This window comes from Benincasa hispida, chromosome 3 (assembly GCF_009727055.1).
Source record: "Benincasa hispida cultivar B227 chromosome 3, ASM972705v1, whole genome shotgun sequence".
Classification (NCBI taxonomy): domain Eukaryota; kingdom Viridiplantae; phylum Streptophyta; class Magnoliopsida; order Cucurbitales; family Cucurbitaceae; genus Benincasa; species Benincasa hispida.
In genome coordinates this window covers 46,651,052-46,659,259 of record NC_052351.1, presented here as the reverse complement: position 1 = coordinate 46,659,259, position 8,208 = coordinate 46,651,052, and the positions used below count along the sequence as shown (strand labels likewise).

Below are 8,208 nucleotides of genomic sequence, written 5' to 3'. Positions count from 1 at the left end.
GAATGCATACATTCCATATGTCTATTGGAGAGTGCATTATCACTTACAAGACATAGAAGTGTTGTTGGGGTTACCTACTTTGACAGTGAGCTGGTCACGGAGTGATGTACGATGACTGGTTAGAAAATTTGTCAACTGTACCTCGGTGCGACCCCACCTGTCAATAATTTAAAGGATCGAGGTTAAGTTTAATATGGTTAAAACAAATTTCGTGAGCTAACAGATATGCAGATTGAGGAAACCGTTATAAGAATGCGCGGAGCATATATACTACAAATGATGGGTGGAAGTCGTTTTCCAGATAAAATCAAGTCATTTTGTTCACTTGATGTTCCTGCACTATTAGCTAACCTCCATGATGCGGGGCGATATTCGTGGGGTGGAGCATGCTTGGCATGGTTGTATAGATAACTATGCAAAGCAACAAGACCTGAGGTTCGAGAGATAGCTAGGTCTCTCATACTTTTGTAACTAATGGGCTTGGGAGCAATTTCCAACAATGGCTTCACAGCTACATCATGTTAATGACGCTCAGTTAGTTGGACGAACCTATAGTTCTCGCTATGGTTGTTTTAATTCAATTTAATTTTTATATCACTGATCTAGTTAATTTACATTCTAAAATTATCAATTTAAAAATTTAGGTAAAGAGACAAATTTTGTGTGACTAGGATAGCCACACATGTAGTCAACCAGTATAGATACATGTTTGATCTGCTTCAACTTGAATGGTACATTACACTAAACCTAATTGATTATTTTATTCACATTTTATTGTATTTGTCTTTAATATTCTCTAATATAATATTTTATGTTTCAGGTTATTTGGGAGCCGTACAAAATTATTGTGCATACTTTGCCTAATTGTAATTTTGTACGAATGGTCAAAACATATGGCAGACGATGAGTCCTTTCATATGTTTTCAACTTGGTGAGTGGCATCTTCCTGACAGGGTGATGAGACAATTCGGTTTTCAGCAGGATGTCCCATCGCCTTGTAATACTGAACCCGTACTGCATGATATTGCATGATATTGACCTAAGGACTGGAGATTGGTCCGAAAAAGTTGCACATTTGGTAGTGCAATGGCACTATCGTGCAAGGATTGCAGTGGGGGCTTCTCTTGAACAGTTTGATACAGATGTCACTCCAGAATATATTCATTGGTATAATAATATCACAAGGCGCTACGTCACTCGTCCTGGAGCAACTGTGGGTCATCTGGTAATTGAATGAATATTATCTATTTTTTTTAATTTAAATTTATTTAAATATTGTCTAATATTTTTATAATTCACAAATATCGAACAACGGTAGACTCCATGAGGTTGCGAATGATCCAAACAAGGTTCTTGCTATAATGTAGTGACAACTAAATCTATATGGAGAAATTCATTATATGTACGATATACCTATTATTCCTCCACCAGCTCCTAGACGTAAATGACTTGTTCGGGAAGAGGATGATTGATGAGGTTGCACATAATGTGGAAGAGTTGCCCCCTATGGTGCAGACGCAGAGTCAAACTAATTATGTTAGTCCGATGATGATGATGTCAGCATTTGGTTCAGGACATTATGACTCAAAGGCTGGTTCTTCGTCTTCATAAGTGCAAGGACATGGTCGGGTTCGTGGAGAGCATAATGAATATTTATATTATGAAGCGCCTGCAGGGTGGGGTTTGGGGAGGTGGTGTGGGGGGGGTGGGGTATGGGGGGGGTGGGGGTGGGGGCGGGGGTTGGGGTGGGGGGGGGGGGGGGGGGCGGGGGCGGTTGGGGGGGGGGGGTGGGGGTGGGTGGTGGAGGGGGGGGAGGGGGGGGGTTTACCAGAGCAACATCAAGAAGAACCTGAGCAACCTCAAGTTCGAAGTCGACGACGACAACCAACTCGAAATCGACGACGTCCGCCTTGTAGAACACATTGATTTTTGTAATTATTTTTATATAAATGAGATATTTAATTTACATTCTTTTATTTTTATGAGTTATTATTTTTTTTAATTTATTATTTTTAGAGTTTAAATAAAATAATAAAATGTTTTTAGAAATTGTTTTTATAAAATGATTTTTTTTTTAAAAAAAAGAAAGGATTAGAAAGAAGGCGGTGGAATGTGTAATAATTAAAAAGGAAAAAAAAAAGGGAATTTGCACGGTATTCTCGCTCTCGCTCTCGCAAAATCTCACTTTCTCTCATAATCTCGCTCTTGAATTTGATTGGGAAGTTCAGTGGCAAAAAGAAGGAGATTCATTAGCTCGTTATTTAGTTAAACTTGCTGAGATGATAGAATCCGTAAAAATTATTCAACAAGTTTTGGAAGGAATTCCAGGGGATCTTATGAAAATTTAGAAATACGATCTTTTGATAGAGGAAGGTTTCCGGAATGATAATTAAACAGACTCAATAATAATGTTAGGAAGGGCAAGGTCGAGGGTTCAAAGTTCGACGTACAAGTAAAAGGAAGGTCGAGGGTTCAAAATTCAATCTATGTAGGTCGAATTTTCAACCCTTGACTTATTTAAAAAAAAAACAACAACAATATTTTTACAAATAGTTTGAAAACAACAATATTTTCCTAAATAGTTTCTAAAAGGAAAATATCCTTTTAATTTTCCCTCAACTGACGTCACGGGTCCGATTCGTTGTTTTTTAAAATTGGAAGGAAAAAAAATCAGTTGGTTTTTTTGTTTTTTTGAAAAAGGAAATTTTTTTCCTGCCTTGTGGGTTAAAGATGAGATACATCCATACCAGTAATGTAAAGGAATTGGGATGGAAAATCCATAACCCATACACTGTCCTAAAGGATGGTCCTAGCTTCTTTTGCTAATGCATCAGGCAATCGATTACAAAACATATTTACATATTTGAAAGAAATACAATTAATGCCCTTCTTCAAGGATAATTTTTCTTCAATATAGCTCTCAATTTCATTCTTTGTATGTTGATTATTGAGGAGATTTACCGTAAGAAGATAGTCGGATTCAACCCTAATATTGGGAATTCCAAATGATAGATAGAGCCAATTTCAGACCTTTAATGATTGCGAATAATTCATCAATCGGAGGAGAAAAGTCAATTTCTTTGCTTTTTGATAGAAGCACGATTATAGAGTTATCAAAACTTAGAATAGCAACCCTAGTGCCTATTGAAGTCAAACTCATGGTCCACGCTGCATCTACATTAAGAGAAAATGAGCTATGAGGAGGAGGAATCCATTTTCTATTGCATGCAATTTGAAGGCTCTGTCCTCCGTTTTGGAACATAGCTTTCCGAAGAGAACTCTTAATAGCTTATTCAAGGTAATCTCTTATTCATCTGCTTCAGTTGGAATTAAATTTCCTCTATTTATAATTGCATTCCCATCATTCCACATAGCCCAACAAGATATAGCAATTAATTCCACATTTTTTAAGAAGCAAGAATTATGTAGGGTTATCCTGAATTTTTCTTCTATTCAGAATTAATTCCCAAATCATCTTGGCTCTTCTACATGTAAAAAAGATATGATCTGAAAATTCTTATTCGTCCTGACAAATAGGACATACTGAAAAGAAAAAAAAAAAGGATTGAGGCCTTTGTTACAAAGATTTACTCTTGTAGGGATGATATTTTTAAGAGCCTCTCAAACAAACAACTTTATTTTGGAATGAATATTGAATTTTCACAAGTTTTTCCATACATCTCCTCTCTCCATAGTATTTTCCCTTGTAAAATAGTTATCAAAATGCCAACAAATTTTATCCTTAGATTTCAAATTAATAGGAATTCTGATGATTAAATCTATATTTGTTTGTAGAGTAGCCTAAGTAATTCCATATTTCATTGGTTGGACTGGGTAATAAAATATGATACCAATGAAGACTTGAACTTGTTATTAATACACATTGGTTTAAACAATAATTCCTTATGGATCCAAGGGTCTTCAAACATCTTAATGGATTTGCCATTAGCTATATTGAATCTAATTTCTTCCTTTAAAAAAGAACAGTCCCACATCAAACTTTTCCATGAATAAGAAGATTTCTTTCTCACTTTTGCTTCCAAAATACTACAATCTCTGAAGTATATGCTTTAGAGAAAAAAAATGGATACAAGAGATTTTGGGCTGGAGAGAATCTTCCAAACTTGCTTAGCAACTAAATCTCTATTAAAACCTTCAAGATCTCTAAGTTCAACCCTCCTAGTGCTTTTGGAAGACATACATCAGACCATTTTAACCAGTGAACTATTCTTTTCTTGACAGAAGAACCCCATCAAAATCGGAAAAAAAAGATATCCACACAAATTTTTTTTCGGAGCTTGAAAAGGCTTATTCCATAAGAAAGGATAGTCTGGCCTACACTTTTAATAAGAATTTCCTTGCCCGCAGAGGAGAAAAAAGAAGACTTCTAACGCTGCATGATTTTCCATACCTTCTCCACAATAAAATTGAAATCTTTGCTTTTATTTCTGGATAAAGATGAAGGAAGACCCAGATAGCTCCCTAGGTTTTTTACTTTACAAACTCCAAGAATGGCACTGAGAAATTTCATTTTTTTCATTCTCCAGATGGGGATAGAACAACATGGCAGATTTTGAGAAATTGATTTTAGCATCCGAGGCTTCTTCAAATTTCTGAAAGATATATTTTAGAACATGTCAATTTTGTTCCGTAGCTTTGCAAAAAACCATATTATTATCTTCCAATAAAAAATGAAAAATCTTTGGACTTAGGTGGTGAGCTACAATACCTAAAATTGAACTCAGAGAATGATTAGCTTGAAGAAAACGAAAGAAGCCTTCCGAAGCAATTAAAAATAGATATGGAGATAGAGGATCTCCTTGTCGGAGACTCCTAGAATGATAGATACAATCTGAGGTATTTCCATTTAGTGGGATAGATAGTTCAACTATAGAAATATAATTGAAAATTAAAAGAATCAAATCATAGTCAAACCCTAAATGAATCAACATTGCTTTTAAATAAGGTCATTTTTTAGAGCAGCTACACCTTCATTTTCATGTTTCTTATTTTTTTTATACAATGAAGTATTTCATGGCCATCATAATATTGTATAGAATGGACCTACCCGGAATAAATGCATATTGATATTCAAAAAGAATTTTATCAAGTATAACTTTTATTCTATTAGCAATTGTCTTAGAAACCAATTTATATATTATGTTATATAGGCTAATAGGACGGAAATCACCAATATTACAAGGATTATGAAATACCATTTGATTTAAAATACCATTTGGACTGTTTTTAATTTATTCAATGTTAAGAGTTCGTTTAGAATGTGGGACCTTTTAATTTTTTTTAAGAATTATCTCGATATAATAAATAAGATGGACTTAATATTACTTTTTAAATAGATATATAAAATATATTTTAATTTTAATTGGTAAAATTAAAAAATAAAATTTAATAAATATTGCATTTGCTTTTAGGAAAACCTAAAAATTAATAAATAACTAATTTGAAAAAAAAACTTGTGACTTAGAAGGAATTTTATGGATTCAATCATAATCTATCTTACCAAACAAAAGAAAACGTTTAAGATTTTGTTATAATCACTTTTCTTTCTCTCAAAATGAACTCACAATCTCTTATGTAACTTCAAATGTTCATTTTTAGTACTACTTTTGAAAAAATCTTAAATTTAGTACTTATGCTTAGTTATTATAGATTTTCTAAATAAATATAGCTTTCAATAAGGTTAGTCTTTAGCAACTACTTTGTTTCATGGAAATAAAATTCGATTGACCTTAATTTATAAGAAAATTTTCAAAAATATTTACACTTTATAGCAAAAAGTTTCAAAAGTACTTATATTTTTGGAGCTTTTTACTAAATATTTTTAGAATTTTTATATTTAAAAGATCCCGTAATTATAAGTAATTAAAAAATATGATGCTAAAAAGATAAAATAAAAAAAATATAAGTAATTGGGCTGGGCCACTGGGCTTAGTCAGACGAGCTTCAGAGTAAAAGGGCAAGCTTGTCAAATGGATTCAGCCTTACATTCCTTTCTTGACAATTTTATTTTGTTCCTTGAAAAATGCTTATAATTTTGCATAAATTTTATGAGAAATTATCCGTTGAAATCGTCTAAATAGAGCGTGGATATATATGAGAAAAGTATCTCAAATTTATATCTATTGATTATTAAGAGCATGTAAAATTTTTAATACACTTATAAGTTATTATAAGACAGACACATTGTGACAGCCTCATTGAATAATTTGCAAACAACTAATTTTAATTTGGCATGTTTGCAATTTTCAATATTTCTTTACATGAATACAAAATATTCACTTATTTATATATTTTATAATAACATACTCAAAATCATAGCTCACATCTAAAAAAAAATGAAGTATTATCCACCATCAAGTTTATTAAAAGTTAGTCATAACTATAAGTAACCAATATACTTCTATTGGATTTACATATTTAGACTTTAAAACTTTTGTTGTTAGCTTTAACACGTATTTAACAGTCTTTATATTCTAACGTTGTATCTAAAAGTTTCTAAACCTTAAATGTTGTGTTTAATAGGCTCATAATATATTCAATTATTTTTTTTTAATAAAAATTTGATAGTTGATCTATTATGTATAGAATTAAATTTTATCTAATGGAATTCTAAAATTTTACTTTTTTTTTTCAAGAAAATGGAAAATACTTCAATTAGAAGATAAACCGACTAGTGATCGATATTCAGCTAGACACTAACGAAGAAGGAAAATCACAATACCAAGAATATGACAATTTGAACAAATCTCTATGAGCAAACGATTCTATACTTTGAAAGTTCATTAAATTTAAAATATCAAAATATCATTTTGATTCTTATGTTCAATTTAGCCTTTATACTTTCAAATGTTCCGATCTAGTTGATGAACTTTAAATAAATCTTAAAATTTAGTACATGCTACTAGTTTATTATAGATTTTTTTAAAAAGAAAATTGTCATCTATTAATATTTTCTATATAATTTTAAAAATATATTCATATATTGTATTTTTTGTATCCAAATCAATATTATTATTTAATTAATATCGATAAAATTTAATTTTGAGTGACTAAATTTAAAATTTATTGAAAACGTAAGAACTAAAATTGGATCTTTGAAAATATAGAGACTAAAACCAAACAAATTCAAAGTATAAAAAGTATAATATTATTTTTACCCATTTTAAAATATAGGTTAAAATACCATTTTTGTACTTATATTTTGAAGTTTGTTCAATCTTAGCCCCTGTACTTTTCAAATGTGTAATTTTAGTCATTGTACTATTACAAAATATTAAATTTAGTCCATATTGTTTTTTTATTATCGATCTTTTTAAAATATTTTTGTTATTTATTAGTATTTTCACTCCAAATTTTGAAAAAAAAATTCATATATTATATTTACTTGTATAAAATTATTTTTATTATTTAGTTAATTTCAATAAAAAGAAAAACTGAAAAATTAATAATCAAACAAAAGCTAGCTCAACTGTCATTTCTTATTTGTCTCTTATGGGAAAAAAGAAAACTCACCTAAACTATATATCTTTTAATTATTATTATTCTAATTAAAGATAAAGTTATGCACAGATCCGACTCCGCAATAATTTCAATCATCAAACTTTTCTTATAATTTTAAAACTCTATTAATGGAGCACTACCTCAATTAAATCAAATTTTCTATAGCCTATTTGGTTTGGCCATAAATTTTAAATTATCAATTATCATTACAAAACAAACAGGCAGCTTTCAATCCATTTTCACCTTCTCAATTTTTTACCATTTTCTTTCTTGTCTTTTAAAGGCTATTTCTTCCCATGAAAGTAATTAAAGGTAAAAATATAGTAATATAAATAAAGTTTTGAAAATGATTTCCCACTAAGAGAAATGGACTTGAGAGATAGAAAGTAACTTAATTACCATGTGATTACTTACTATTTTCATTTATTTTTATTTTTCAAAGGATATGGGTCATTACAAGTAACTATATGCATTACACTAAAAGTGGAATAAAATTTAAACTCTTAAATAAACACTTTTTTTGGTTAAAAAAATGGAAGAAAAAAAAAAACTGAGTTCACAAAATTTTTTCCACACGGTTAATTTTTGAAATATTGGTTAAAGTTCTAAACCTATATATTTTGTGAAGAGTTACCTTAGACAAGGCCTAAAGTCCATAAGCGGGTTCAAATAGGAAAAACACGTTTG

General features: G+C 30.6%; 1 long non-coding RNA gene across 1 annotated transcript; it reads left to right on the top strand.

Moving 5' to 3' along the window:
- Nucleotides 1–2,992: 2,992 nt before the first annotated feature.
- Nucleotides 2,993–5,130, top strand: LOC120074294. Its single transcript, XR_005480948.1, has 2 exons — nt 2,993–3,298; nt 4,548–5,130. It is a non-coding gene; the product is annotated as an uncharacterized LOC120074294 (long non-coding RNA).
- Nucleotides 5,131–8,208: the final 3,078 nt, after the last annotated feature.